The 16,826-nt window shown below is 32.1% G+C and overlaps 1 long non-coding RNA gene across 3 annotated transcripts in view; it reads right to left on the reverse strand.

Moving 5' to 3' along the window:
* LOC134699504 (uncharacterized) overlaps positions 1-14,853 on the reverse strand; it is a 39,990-nt gene extending 25,137 nt beyond the window's left edge. Inside the window, exon 1 of one of the 3 annotated variants that reach the window (XR_010103621.1) lies at positions 14,739-14,853. This is a non-coding gene — a long non-coding RNA (uncharacterized LOC134699504). Of the gene's footprint in view, positions 1-1,984; positions 2,129-14,738 lie in introns of those variants that run through there. The other 2 variants (XR_010103622.1, XR_010103620.1) reach the window with 2 other exon arrangements.
* Positions 14,854-16,826: the final 1,973 nt, after the last annotated feature.

The following is a 16,826-nucleotide window of genomic DNA, read 5'->3' on the forward strand; positions in this document are numbered from 1 at the left end:
TAATTGCCTATGATGTAACGTACATTGTACAAATGTAACTGACAACTGTACACAAATATGATCATTGCTAATTTAAAAGAAACGGTTATCAATGGCTTGAGTCTGAACAAAGTAAACCAAATGACCTTAAATTGACCAGTGTCAAATTAATGGCAACTTTTTTATACTAAACAACAAAAAGCAGACACAACAATAAGCAAACAAAAAAACAGGCTCCTGATTTCCGACAGGTATATTAAGTATACATGTATAATCAACAAATTGAAATGCATTAGCTGGATCCAAACCAATTTCTACATGTTCTAATGTGGAGCAGGGACTTACGGCATGCACAAAACAAATAATTAGCAGGTAGTTTTTGTCATAATGGTGGGAATAAACATTCCACATTCTATGAAACAAAATTATGGTACTTTGACGTTTAATCCCACTGCAAATGTTTACACCTGTCCTTAGTCAGGAATCTGATGTACAGTAGTTGTCGTCTGTTAATGTAGTTCATACATGTTTTTCGTTTTTCGTTTTTACATAGATTAGTCCATAAGTTTTCCCTTTAGATTGATATTTGTAATTTTTGGAGCCCTTTATCGCTTGCTGTTGGGTGTGAGCCAAGATTCTGTGTAAAATGCCGTACCGTGACCTATAATTGTTTACTTTTATAAATTGTTACTTAGATGGAGAGTTGTCTCATTGGCACTCATACCACATTTCCTATATCTATTTAATATGGTTTTATTAACAGAAAAGTAAATAAAATGACTGAGGTACTTAGGTGAAATATTACCTCTACCAATAAGAACCCTAGAAGTGTCATCTATAGACGTATTTACACTTGTATGCAAATGTGTCCGCCATTACGTAAAATCACACAGGTTCCCGTAAACTTTGACATCATAATTTAAAATATTTGACGTCACAATTTAAAAGTGATTGTTGCTTGACGTCAAAAGGTGATTCGGAGTAGATCTAAGATCATTCGGAGGAGTATCCGGATCGTTCGCCCTGGGTACGTTCGCCCTGAGTTCGTTTGCCCAGAGAGTCCGTTCGCCCTACTAAAAAATATTGATATTCAGGGCATTGAAGTTGAAAAAACTTATTCAGATATTTCTATGGTATATATTCTTGAAATTAATGGAAACGGGGAAATATTTAAAAGTTTATGGCTTGTTTAGGATCGTTAATTGTTCAATGACAAAATAATTCGGATCACTGATTATTGTGATACTTGTCTTTTGATGGATTGTTAATAAAAATCAAACGTTTTGTTTTGATAAAATATTCAGCTTGAAATTAATAAACACAATGATGTACGAACTGTAAATCATAAAACGGATTTACAAGTTCATTATTATTCTCAGAGACAGTCCTAATCTCAGTTCATGCAGTTATACTGCATACATTCATGATTGACTGAATACAAATTATTTTGTTAACAAATATCAATAAAGAGAAATACATTGTATACCAATTCAAAGAGAACATGAGTTATTTGGATGGAGAGTTGTCTCATTGGCACTCACACCACATCTTCCTATATCTATGATAAAATGATTGCGGCAATATAAATTTCCTGTCAATATGTTAACAAACTTTAACATATTTTGTTCAAATACTTAAAATTATGCGACTGGACAACAAATAGAAAAAAATAAAAATCTGGGCGAATAGACCCTGGGCAAACAGGTATCAGGGCGAACACGTAGTATGGCGAACGTAAATCAGGGCGAACGGACCGGGATTCATTCGGAGGCAAGATTCAGCTAAATACCAAACGTGTAAATACGTTTATTGAAATGTTGAAAGTAGTTTGACCATTCACAATGGTAAAAAATCATATCGGAATAAAATAATAATGAAAACACTGAGATATAATTTACAGTTGAAATACGAATTAGCATAATCAAAAGGTTCTAAGGTTCACGTATTGACTTTTTTTAAAAGCAACTTGTTTGTTATCATCAAACGAAATATTGACAGACTTTACCCTTCATACCCTTTTGGCTTCATTAAAGATATCTTCGAATGTAAATGATGACGAACAACGGATAGGCGTTTGTTCAATGATTGTCTGTCCTCGACATTGAGCCGAACCGACATCAACTGATGGCTTGACATTTTGATTTTTATATTTCCTTTCACTTTTTATTGATTGATCACACGTGCGTTTGAACCCAGATTTAAGTATATGCAAACAAAAAGCGTCTTTGAGAAAAATATATTTCAAGGCAAGACTAATTTCGGAGCAGCATGCGGACCAAGAAAATACGGAAGTGGTATTTTTGTTTGTCTGTTGAAAACTTGATTTCTTATAAACAGGAGCGGGAAAATCCAAAGAACTTTAAATCAAATTGGTGTGGCCTAATAAATAAGAATAAGAATAATAATAAGAATTTTATTAGTATAAAATCCAAACAATAGGAATATAGATTGTTACTAAAATACAAAACAAAACAAGACAGACAGACAGACAGACATATTAATTACAAAAGGATAGACATTAAACACTACAAACATGTAGCATTGAAAGAAAGAAAAATACAGATTATTAATTTTAATTATAATACTATTTTCAACTGCATGCCTCGGTCGTCTTTAAAATAATTTTATATTCAAATATTATGCCGTTATGAATAAAAATAAAGATATATATATATTAATTGAAATTCATAAATGTTGATCAAGGATTTGTACTAGGATTTAGACTAACTATACAAATCCTTATGGTTTCTTTTCAAGATTATTGTCTAATTATATTAAAACGTTTAATATGAGGCAGGCATAACCTGTGAATGGGGACGAAGTCTGTATGTATATTTTTTTCATTCAAAATGTTGATAAAAGAAAACGAAATACCGTGCGTAACGTTCCCGATTTTGGTTCTGTTGTTAGGGATTTAGCTGTGACGTTCTTTAAGTTATGACGTCATATTCAATGTAAACAAAAGAAACCCTTCCATCAGGTAACGTTTTTTTTCTCAAATCAAACAATTATCATAATAAAATTTTATTGAGTTCCAATCTTACATTTTACTAGACTGATCAATATAAAAAAAAATTCAGTCTCGTGCAAACAAGACAGATTTCTGCGCAAATGCGGGAAAACCGGAACAGGAACTAGATCTGAAAAAAAAGTTAACGATTTTGAGTTCATTGGTACAATCAAGGATTTGTATAGTTAGTCTAACTATACAAATCCTTGGTACAATGAAAAAATTCGGGAAATTTTCCCAATTTTTTTTTTTTTATTGATTTTTCTACCGTAATTGGGGACTTCGTCCCCATATAACAAATAGTTACATGCACAATGGTACAAGCCGATCCCCAAGCTGATACATACAAACTTTGTTTTTCTTTAAATTTCTAAAATTGAGGAATGTTGTTTGATTTGGTACTCATATAACCGAATCCTGTGCATTTAGTGTCATTGTTTTGTTATTTTCTTGCTATAAAGAATAGTGGATACTCAGATAACTTGGTTTTTTTTATCTACAAAACTATTCAAAATATTGTCAACTCTAAGGAAAATATATTGACTATATTCGATATTCCAAAAAAAAAACAAGTGTTATCGAAGCCTTTGTTCATAGATGTAATACCCATAAATGAAGCTCAACCCTGACTTTTTTTTTGCCATGTGATTATGGACTTTCCAAATTGATTTTCCTCTGAGTTCAGTATTTTTGTGATTTTACTTTTTTCAAAGGTTCTATGTGCGATGTAATGGCTTTCACACTTATCTGATAATGACATGAACCCGTTGGTCATTGAAAAGCAGATTGACAATCAAGACAATAGAAAACTGACAATTAAAAGCTACTTAGCAATTAAACATGCTAAAATAAGAAAGAAACAAAATCAAAATATATATTTTATATTGACTTGATTATAAAAAATATTATTCGTTTAGATAAAACAATATTACAAATTATAAATCTCGAAAAGAAACTAATAAATGTGAATATTTTTCTTTTTTTAGGTAGAACTTCTGTTTTCGTCATGTTTAAATTTTATATCAATTTATGCTTATTTATTATTTATAAACAAGTTTATTGAATTATTGAAAATAAAACGTTGAACAAGTTGAAAATATGTATGCTCCAAAAAAGTTCAATGCCTTGTATGTTTTGGTATTTCACTAAATTCTTAAAACTCTTTATGTATAAATACATATTTCATAAACATCATAAATGCATGAAATTACCTGTTGTCCTCCATCATCTTTTTTAAATTCCGTTATACTGTTCAAATTTGTCACAAATTTGCCTATACAGTGAATATAGTTTATTCATATTTTATTATGGGGCCGGATCGACTTGAGGCCGGATCGACGTGGGCCGGATCGACTTGGGCCGGATCGACTTTGGGCCGGATTAACTTGGGACCGGATCGGTTTGGGGCCGGATTGACCGGATTCCTAATATTATAAGTTGAGACATCAATTACACAGTTCATATAATGACATTATAATTGTTTCTCTCATTTTACATTTCACTTATATAGTTAACAATAATAAGTAAAATATCTCATTCTTCCCAGGAAAATGTATAATCAAATTTTGTTTCTTCACTCATTGAATTAAAACTGGGGACAATACTAGAAATTTCATTAAACATTTTGATCCTAGTTTTATTAATTTCTGAACATGTTATGATAAAATGAAATTCATCTTCCACCTCTTTATGGCATAAAGGACATATTCTGTTTTCTAAAGCTGGTTTGTTGTATCTAGCACAATTTTTTGTAACATTTTTATATAAATTCAATAATAGGTATTTTTCTAGTTCATACTTCACTTTAAATTTTCTGTAGGTTCTTAGTTTATTTTCATTTATTGAATTATCATCATTAAAGAGACCATTTCTCCAAAATATAATGTAATTTTCATTGAGCTTCTTCATGAGGGCTAAAAGTTTGTTTTGGTTTTTTTTTTTAGAAAAGGTACATTGATTTTCCCAAACATCAGTGCAATTCAATTTTGAAAGTAGCACTTTAACTTTTGAAGCAAATCCATCATTTAACTGCTTGTTAGCTTTATAAACATTATATGATAAAGACTCATTTTCATTTGACTTTAAAATATGCAACCAAAATCCTGCAGAGTACTAATACAGCCTTTGAATTAACATTTAGAAGACCTTTCGCAAATTTGGTCTGGAGTTTTACTGATTTCATAGATAAGTATTGAGATTCAAGAGTTTGTTGTTCTTCACAATATTTAGCGACCATATCTCACTACAATACAGTAATATTGGTAAATCACTTATTTCATTAATTCCCGACTAGTTATTGCTTTATCAATTGTTTTGCCATATTAATTATGATTTTGACCCCTCCTGTCGGTATGCTTCACTTGTCCTCAAACTTTTGCATGGATACGACAATCTTTCCGAGAAAAACTGTCAATAAAAAAAACCAGCTACGTTATTGGCCAAAGTGGTGGAGGCAAAATATGACAAAATGCCCCTAAATGAACAAAATAAATTCCAGAAAAAATGACCGCCTTACCTCTTGAATCCACCCATGAATTATGTACTTACTGTCCATGTCAAGTTTGTAAATATTTCTTGTTTTGATTTTCACGGAAGGGTACTTGGACATGTTGGAAGATATTGCCAAAATGTGTCAATGAAAATGTTGTGATATGTATATACAATTGGTTGTGTATATTGTATTCATGTCCTTTCCTTTTATCTGCTATTGTGCGTATTGAAGTATTGAATTGAATGGAAGAATACGTATAATTTTTTTATAGTTATCAACGGTACCTGGCTTATAATTTGATAAGTCAGACACGCGTTTCGTATACATAACACTCATCAGTGACGCTCAGATCAAAATAGTTAGAAAGCCAAATAAGTACAAAGTTGAACAGCATTGAGGACCCAAAATTCCAAAAAGTTGTGCCAAATACGGTTAAGGTAATCTATGCCTGGGAAAAAAAATCCTCAGTATTTCGAATAATTCATACTTTTGAAAACAGTAAATTTATAAAATTGGCCATATAATAGAGATTCTTTTTTCTGAGATCAAAATTAAATTACGCTACATTTTCAATTACAAATTTCCGCCCAGCCTGGTCTTTATTACTTTCAGAAAAATCAGATTTCTCAACAGAAGAATCCTGCAATGCACCTCTTGATCTTTGGTCTCTTTGAATGGATCTTGTTGTTCTTTTTATAATTAGGGATCTATGTAAAGAAGTGATTTCGAGATACAGTTTTGGAAATGTAAAAACCATTAACAGGATGTCGATGATTGTAAACCGCACATACAAACAAGTCATCACTACTTTTGACATCAAATGTTGATATCGCGCTTAATATAGTTATGATCTCCCTGGATTCCCTGCATGTTTTTAAGGAATCATGTTTATTTCATGTGTTACGCTCGACTTTTGTTTCCCGTTTTCACGCAAAATAGTTTTACTTTCTCGTGTCACGATTACCAAAAATTAGCCAATCCTGCATTACGCTAACGTTTTAGTAAGGACCCCAATGAGTCCAACGTGGTGAGTCACCCATGTGTTTGATAAAATGGCTGTAGAATAAAAATTAGATATCGATATTCAAAAGCGTGACTTCAATCTTATTAATCCCCCGAAGACAACAAAAAGGATTAAGGCCCGCGACAACAGTAGTAAAGTATTACAGCATTATACATTCTTTACTAACAGACATATGGTGTTCAATGTGTCAAAGGATTAAGACCCACGACAACAGTAGTAAAGTATTACAGCCTTATCCAGTCTTTACTTACAGACATATGGTGTTTAATGTGTCAAAGGATTGAGGCCCACGACAACATTAGTAAAGTATTACAGCCTTATACAGTCTTTACTTACAGACATATGGTTTTCAATGTGTCAAAGGATTGAGGCCCGCGACAACAGTATACGTAGTAAAGTATTACAACCTTATACAGTCTTTACTAGCAGACATATGGTTTTCAATGTGTCAAAGGATTGAGGTCCATGACAACAGTAGTAAAGTATTACAGCATTATACAGTCTTTACTAACAGACATATTGTTTTCAATGTGTCAAAGGATTGAGGCCCACGACAACAGTAGTAAAATATTACAGCATTACACAGTCTTTACTAACAGACATATGGTTTTCAATGTGTCAAAGGATTGAGGCCCACGACAACAGTAGTAAAATATTACAGCATTACACAGTCTTTACTAACAGACATATGGTTTTCAATGTGTCAAATGATTGAGGCCCACGACAACAGTAGTAAAATATTACAGCATTACACAGTCTTTACTAACAGACATATGGTTTTCAATGTGTCAAAGGATTGAGGCCCACGACAACAGTAGTAAAATATTACAGCATTACACAGTCTTTACTAACAGACATATGGTTTTCAATGTGTCAAAGGATTGAGGCCCACGACAACAGTAGTAAAGTATTACAGCATTATACAGTCTTTACTAACAGACATATTGTTTTCAATGTGTCAAAGGATTGAGGCCCACGACAACAGTAGTAAAGTATAACAGCATTATACAATCTTTACTACCAGATATATGGTTTTCAATGTGTCAAACTTGCAATCATTCCAATTCTTAACAAGTTCTGAACAAATCAATCAGAAAAAAATTAAAGATATGCTATTCCTATTTTCCAAAACGTTGCTTTGGGAAGGTTTACATTAGCTTCTCCCTAAATTCGCGTCCATTTACATTGTATAGAGACCATACAAAGAGAGATCTTAACCCATAAGCTTACAGCTTGACCCGTTTAGAAATGGGTATTCGACATGAGGGAGCGAAAACCAGGTCCCTGTTAATGAATCTTAATATTTTTCGAAGCATACTGAATCTTACAGGTCTAATGACCAGTCAATTATATTTCATTAATCGTTGATCATCCTTAAAACTGGTTTAATTGTGTTTGCAGAATATAGTCTCAGTGCAGTGAAAAATGAAAACACCACGTTATACATTTCATGTGTCCGAAGCGCTTTTCTATGTTTTCTTTCATCAGGATTATATATAAACAAGGTTACTGAAATCACCAATTGTTAAGATTTTTTTTCGCGAATGCAATGTGAAGTAGTTATCGTTTATTTTACATGCGAATCCTACTGTAGAATAGAAAACCTTCCGAGTAAGAAATTTGATTTTACTGCTTCCAAAATGAGCATACTGATTATTTATGTTAATATATTTATACTACATGTAAACGCTATACAATGGGCAAATGATACACAAAACAAGGTTTGCTACTGCAAAAAATACATCATAAAATGTCAAGGTTTCCAATCAATCTGTCCTTTCGGTTTTATATTTAAATTATGAGGTTGACAGAAAAAAAATCGAAAGAAAACAAAACGAACATTTAAAAACAATCATATGAAATGTAGAACAAAGACACGTTTCAGTGTCGAGATAAACGTGTTGCAGTCAAATCCATACGTACTTGTATATCTGTTTCTCTAATACACTTATGTACACATTGCATATTGGTATTATTATAAAATAAACTGCATATAAACATATAAACTCAAGTGAATATAAACAGGTCTAACTCAAGTGATGTCTTATTGGCAAATAAAATATCACTTTATCAATAGAAAAGCCGGAATATTAAATATGTAAATGTTGAAAGGAATACAATATTATGAATTGCTAGACAAACTTAAAAATCTCTGAGGCCGTGTTCACATTGACCTAAACTCGGTGTTATGTTAGTGTAACTCACACATAAACTAAACATAATTACGTTCCCATTGATAAAACTCAATGTTTACATGTAGTTTAAATCATGTTTTGCCTACATGCAGTCGATAGTCGATGTAGGCCTTGTGTAGGTTCAGTGTACACAAAACTAGGCATTCGATCCGAACTGTAATTTTTCCATTTATACGTAAAAAAAGAAAAAAATGATACTTATAACACTTATTAATAAAGTTCTTTACAGAAATATTTGTCTAAACTTGATATATTTATTTGTTATAAAACACTTCACGTAGCCTTATTAGCCCCTTATCAAGACTCATCCATCATCTTTGCCGAACACATAATTTATCAGAAAAGGTCTTCCCATCACAGGTACTTGTTTCTGTCAATATATGGTTTACTATCCATACCAGTACAAAATGTTTTTTTTTGTACTGGTATGGATAGTAAACCATATATTGACAGAAACAAGTGTCTGTGCTTCCCATATCGACTGGACGTACACACTTGACAGAAATATTTGCCACTGGTATTTTTTCAAACAACGATTCACTCATTAATGCATTACTGAAAAAGGGTGAGGTTACTTGTTTGTTTGTGTAGAATCTCTGATCCGTTAAAATACAATTAGAAATAAAACAAAATATATCACCCTCTTCTTTTGCCAAAGAAAAACTTGTAGAAAAAATATCATTTGAAACAAACAGAAAAGATAGAAATGTACTGATCCTTTAAATCGCAATTCTTTTTCTCTGTCTATAAGCAAGCTGATGCAGCCTTTTTTTTAATGCGTAGTCGAGACATCTTTAAACTACTGCAAATCATCCAGAATTACTTTCTTAAAGGAGCAACCACTCTACTTTAAAAACAAAGAGGGGGGGGGTGTCTGAGTCCGATTTTTTTCTCGCGCGAAAGTTAATATTTATTTCGATGATAGCAATTCAATATTTAACACTATAATGTATGGGGAAACTTTGGATTCAGAATATTTTTTCATTCTAATCACTGTATGACCCAATTTTTTTTTTATAATCAAATTGTGGAAAAATCCATCCCCCTTTTTTTTAAAGTCAAATGGTCGTTCCCTTACTGCTAGAAAAGTTGTTTGAAAGTTTGAATTCGGTTTCTACGTAATGAACATTTAAATGACATATAGTTTACAAGTGTGAACAAATCTTATGTACAGGTAACTAAACAAGGTGTATAGATGTGGACAAATCTTATGTGAAACTAGTGTACAGTTCATTAAACCAAATGTGAACACGGCGTTTGGTGTGAACACGGCCTGAGATTGCATTATCATTTAGTGTGTTAAGTTCAAGAGAAAAACTATACAAACTTTAAATACACACTTTAAATACATTCTCAAACCTAATAATCGTCAATAACACATGGCTAAATACAAGCTCTCTTTGCCATATCTTAATTAAAATCCTTTAAATGACATCCGAATATAAAATGTCAGATTCTAGTGTTATTAGTCATTGAACTATCTATTACGCTCAAACAATGTGTCTGTTGTATATTTATTTAAAATTTGCACACATGGATAAACTTGTATGGCTCTTTGTTAAATCGCACCTGGTGTATTCAACAGAATTATTTGATGTCGAAAACAATGACAAAGACTTTAATATTTGTTCACTCGAAATATTTCCTGTACACTTATAACTTATTGTGTTGATTTATGATTGCCGTCTTCCTCATTGAGGTATAACTGTGCATTATTCAATAAACTTATACAAAATTTTAACTTCGTTACTTCTGCGAGATGCAACATATTCACAGGCTACTTTTTACGGCAGTCTATGGTCTCATTGCAGATACAAGTTAAATGTACTCTGTACATTTGCATGTTTTAAATCTCTATTTTTTTGCGGACACTCCTCTTTTGTACAGACTAAATGTAAGTCAAAATACATTTGTTCACACTATAAAATCATGTCTTTTCCAAATAATTTGTTTCGGCAAGGACGTCAGTATTCTTTGATTCAATATTACGTGACTATTGACTCTTCATGATCCGCGCAAATATGACGTAAACCCTTGTATTAGTGTATTTTTTTTTATCTAGTACACATGCTTTACGGTCCGTTTAATTTAAGCCAGGGGTCTTGGAGGCACCGAATAGTCTGAATTCTAAGTCGATAGAAAGGAATTCGAAAAAGCAAAACAAAAAACAGATTTCGCTTCCTAAAAAAAAATCTTAATGATTCAATAAAAAGGGCAATTGAATTTAAAGAAAACATAAACTTTTGTGCAAATGCAAAGCACTAATTATTCTTTCCTTATGTTCTCATTTTGAGTAAATACCATATTACCGTAACATTCATATCACGTCCCTGTTACATGTTCAGTAATACATGTATAAAGACAAACTATGTGACGAAGAGAGATAGAAAATATTCTTACCTCAAGCTCTCAATTACATTTTTCATATATGAATATGCACTACCTTTCATTTACATTCCATTTAAACGGTAATTGCACCCAATGTAGCGTCTAGTTACTACGCAATCAATGCAAAACACGAGATTTGACTATTTATTTAAAATTTTACTCATGAATAAACAAACATGATCTTTGTTATATTGTACCGTTAATATTTAAAAGAAGTATACTATGTATAGTTACATGCGTAAACAGATTTGTCATACTATTTATGAACATTTCATACTGGTTGCATTTCCTAATTATATGCTAGCGATAACAAGTTCTAGAAATTGACAATGAAGGTCGGTTGAAAACAAAACTTTACGACAAAAGAGATGATTTCAGCTTTCCAATTGTGAACTTTCCATTTCTAAGTAGCAACATTCCAGCAGCACCTGTATACGGGGTATATATCTCCCAATTGATACGATATTCCCGTGCTTGCATTTCCTATCATGATTTTCTTGATAGAGGGTTGCTGCTTACAAAAAAGCTCTTAAACCAAGAGTTCCAAATGGTGAAGTTGAAATCATCCCTTCGTAAATTTTACGGACGCCATCACGAGTTGGTTGACCGTTATAGAATAACCGTTTCACAAATGATATCGGATATGTTTCTTACGTCGTAACTACAATCCCCTTCCCTTTCATGAATGAGACCTACCGAATTAGACTATTTACCGGATTTGTAATCACATAAGCAACACGACGGGTGCCACATGTGAAGCAGGATCTGCTTACCTTTCCGGAGCACCTGAGATCACCCCTAGTTTTTGGTGGGGTTCGTCTTGTTTATTCTTTAGTTTTCTATGTTGTGTCATGTGAACTATTGTTTTTCTGTTTGTCTTTTTCATTTTTAGCCATGGCTTTGTCAGTTTGTTTTAGATTTATGAGTTTGACTATCCCTTTGGTATCTTTCGTCCCTCTTTTTTTTCTAGCAATTTTAGGAGCTTACTTCTTAACCTTTGCAGCAATCTTTTTGTAAATACTATTTGGTCTATAATTAGAAATGTCAGTAATTTCGAAATTATGCTTTCGTTATCGATCATATGAATAAGCATTGCAGCTGTCCACCCTTTATTCAGTTTAACTGTTAAGATCTACATGTAACAAAGTAAGAGTTGAGTGTACATTATTGAGGCACAAAACCGCCGACAGAAGAAGCAACAATATGTCTAAACATTCTTCAACAATAAATAGATGACAACGCAATATTTCAAACTAATAGATATCCGAATTCTTAAAAGTTAGGAACAATTCAAAGAGAAAAACAAATGTGTCATATTCACCAAATTTCAAAAACTTGGCTCTGGCTAGGTCTGTAGTATCCTCTCTTTGGATTCACGTTAATTAACGCTATACAGAGTCTTCATAACTATAGACCTGAACCATGAAGTTTATAATTCGACACAATTGTAAAAGTGAAAATAATATATAAAAATAACCCGTCAACTGGTCTAGTGTGTTAGAGGTAACTTAATCTTATGCTTCTGGTCAGGTTTGGAAAACAAAAAAAGGGGGGGGGGCATTATATTGAAAAGCGTGAAGCAAATGTAACACGTTGTTTGAATAATTGTGATTTTTGATTCATATGAAAAACAAAATAAGATGAAATGAAAGGTTAGGGGTAAGAAATACAAACATAAACTAATAATAAGAGCTACGATATAATGTTTTGTAAACTGTTGTCTTACGTGAAATAGTCTTTTTAGTCTCGGTTAAATAGTTTAAGCTTTAGTGTTTACAACATCGTTTTATTTTGATATCTACAAAACGTATATCACAGAATATTTATCGTATATATAAGAATTGAATAGCATGTAACATGATACAACTGACTATCAACAATATATTCCATGTCATATAAAAAAAAGAAGATGTGGTATGATTGCCAATGAGACAACTCTCCACAAGAGACCAAATGACGCAGAAATTATCATTATGGGTCACCGTAGGGTCTTCAACAACGGACAAAGCCCATTCTGCTATAAAAGGCTCCGAAATGACAATAACTAGTAACTAGTAAGTAGACTATTTTACTGTTTTGTACGAGAAAATTAAAACGTGTCCACTCAATAGTCATTCATATTTCTTGTATTATAACAACTGCTTAATTTAGGATGGTGCAGTAGATAATACAAAATTTATAAAAAAAAACTTAGAAGGGGGGCTGGTCTACAAAAGTCTCATAAGTGAACCTCGTATCTGCAAGATTAGAAGGTAAAAAACAGGGCCCGAAACCCTGAAAGGTTTGTTTTGCAAAAACAAATGAAAAGAAATCACAATGATATTATATGTTTTTGAAATAGTACAATCTGTTATAACATATTTCAATAATGAATATGAAACATAATTTGAAACTTTTCAACAGCACCCAATTTTAAAATATTATATCCTAGCCTAACAATAGTGTCGTACTAAACTATCGACCACGTACACATTGTGTGCCTTTTGTGAATTTTGTTAAAGGTCCCCGCATGAATAAACATAAATGCCTCAGTTATATTGCACCTTAAGTATTTAAAAGAAGTATTGGGTTACGTAAACATTTCAGAAAACTTTAAATGATTTCAATCGAAATATTTTCTGTACACTTAAAATATTATTTTTTATTTCTGCGAGTTGAAACGAATTCATACGGTACTTATTAAAGGCTGTCGATGGTCTTATTTTATAAAAGATTTACCCTGCTCTGCGGAATGCTTGAAATATCGTGCGGTACAGACTAAGAGTAAATGATCAATAGATTGCCAGACCTTTTCTCCTCAAAATGAGGTTCCGCTGTCTATATTGTAGTGCCACTTCAACTATCCATGGTACTTGCAAAGTAGGCATACACTAGGGATATAATTGAAAACATCCACCTCTTTTGAACTTTGGAATCATTCCACATATCCTTATATTCATATATATATTCTTTTGTTTTAGATTTTATTTGTTATTGTTTCTGTTTTTTTAATTGTCTCATCATTCCGTTTCAACTTCGTACTTCATTTGGCCTTTTAAACATTTTTTTATTTGAGCGTCACTGATGAGTCTTTTGCAGACGAAACTCGCGTCTGATGCAAATATACAATTAAAATCCTGGTATATATGTTAGTTGATTGACATTGCTTTTTTTTATTACCAACATCAACATTTTATATCATACTATACAGCCTAAAAATCTTCTAGACATTTCTCTGCATTTACTTTAATTTGTTAAAACCATTGAGGGTCTGTGAATGCGTTACCTTCCTACGTATACGTATTCTAGACTTGAGGGGAAAAGAGGGTGTCGTTGTGGAACTGATTTTTTCGACATAGATAGACATACACTGAGGATGCAACAATGAATCATGTTTGTTTCTACATAAAACCTTAAAAAATAAGAAATTATAAAATGTTTTTTTTTAAAAGAGAACAATCGACGATCAGCAAAAACATCTGACTGATCGAATGATGTTATGAAACTTAAAGGAGTGTTTAATAGCGAAGTTTTCATAAACCTGACCTTTTATTTTAGAAAAAAAAATTACATATCTCATTTAAATAGAGATGACTTTCAACTGTTAAATATTAAGAAGTTAGTTGTTAAAGACAAACTATTGTACGAAGACAGAAAAAAACATGTTCTTACCTCAAACTGTCTTTAATATCCATCAAATATCAATATGCGAGTTATTTACTATCAAACCATTCACTTATATCCCATTTTAAAATTTAAACTTCATACTACATAACGTCGCGTGTAGTTACTGAGTAAATATAACACACACGCTATTTGTCTTTTTATTTAACAGATATCCGCTTGAATAAACATACAATGTCCTTGGTTATATTTTACCTTAGGTATTTAAAAAAGAAAATATAATATGGTTACAGGTGTAAACAGTCTTTGTACGTATTCATCCGAATTGTGCGCACTGTCAAAATATAAAATAATTAAACTACTGAACTACTAGGAAAATTCAACACGGAAAGTTTATTTTATCAAATTACAAAATCAAAACCTTTAACACATGAAACGACTGTAACTCAACTGTTTTATTCCTTATTTGGTAAAGAGATTTCCTTGTTTAGACAATGGTTTATTAAACCTGATTTATTACCTTGCTAAACCTTTCATTTGTATGACAGCTGCATATAATTCAACTATATTGACAACAATCTGTGAGCAAAACAAACAGACAAAATAGGAAAAATGTAAAAAAAATAGTTATAGCAGTCGACACTTTGTAACAGTGAAACGTCTCAAAAACTGGCCGCTCGTCGGCCCACAGAAAACGGCCACTTTACATGGGTGGCTGGTTAGTCAACTTTTAAATCACTTAAGAGTTACTTCCCTTTTTATATATGTGTTTGTGAACATTTGAAAATATATATTACCTTAATCGAAATATATGTTTTCCTCTGTGCATTTTAGGTTTGTATTTTACATGTATCATAAAATACAGCTAAAACTTCTAACTCATCCTATTTCATTTTCGTTTGCAGGAATAAATAAAAACACCATACAGTAATTGTATTTCTTATTTATCAAACAAACTGCTCTACTTCAAACGATTTCAATATGGTTAAAGGATAATGACTTCTTTTGTCTAGCATGTGTATTCATTTTTATCTGTCAAAACATGAATGTTTGGTTATTGAAACCAGTTTGACAAGTAAAACCGTAATCAGTAAGCATGCATTTGAACGACAGTCTCTTCTTTGTTTATATAACAATTATATGTACTAATCAATCATTTCAGGTTTTGTGAGGTGGAATTTTCTTGATTTTGATTAACTAGATACACAAAACCGGTCGGTTTCTGGTTTGTAGAGGTAGCCGGTCTTTGGACCATTTATTTGAATACAAATCATCACGGACTTTTATTTTGCCGGTAACATGTTTGACCCCGGCACATTCTGTATGTGCTGTCCCAACTCAGCAGCCTGTAATTCAATGGTTGTCGTTTGTTGCTGTGTTTCATTTGTTTTTGTTCATAAGATCTATCTGCCTTGAAAGTTTCAGATGAATCTAACAACTCGTTGTTGGGTTGCTGCCTCTGAAATTGGTAATTTTAAGGAAATTTTGCTGTTTTTGGTTATTATCTTGAATAATATTATAGATAGAGATAAACTGTAAAAGGCAATAATGTTCAGCAAAATTAGATTAACAAGTAAGTCAACATGAACCAAATGGTCAGGTGACCCCTTTCGGAGTTATTGCCCTTTATAGTAATTTTTTTACATTTTTCATAAATTTTGGTAGATTTAATATTGCTCTTTTTAGTCAATTTTTAACCATTTTTCATAAATCTTAGTAATCTTTTAGAAAAATCTTCTCCTCTGCAACTACTGGGCCAAATTAAACCAAACTTGCTCACAATCATCATTGGGGTATCTAGTTTCAAAATAGTGTCCAGTGACCCGGTCAACTAACTAAGATGGCCGCCATGGCTAAAAAAAGAACATAGGGGTAAAATGCAGTTTTTGGCTTATAACTTAAAAACCAAAGCATTAAGAGCAAATTTGGCAAGGAGTTAAATTGTTTATCAGGTCAATTTATATCAGCCGTGAAAGTTTCAGATGAATCGAACAACTCGTTGTTGGGTTGCTGCCTCTGAATTGGTAATTTTAAGGAAATTTTCCTGTTTTTGGTTATTATCTCGAATAATATTATAGATAGAGATAAACAGTATACAGCAAAAATGTTCAGCAAAGTAAGATTTACAAATAAGTC

Source organism: Mytilus trossulus, unplaced genomic scaffold (assembly GCF_036588685.1).
Source record: "Mytilus trossulus isolate FHL-02 unplaced genomic scaffold, PNRI_Mtr1.1.1.hap1 h1tg000070l__unscaffolded, whole genome shotgun sequence".
NCBI lineage: Eukaryota > Metazoa > Mollusca > Bivalvia > Mytilida > Mytilidae > Mytilus > Mytilus trossulus.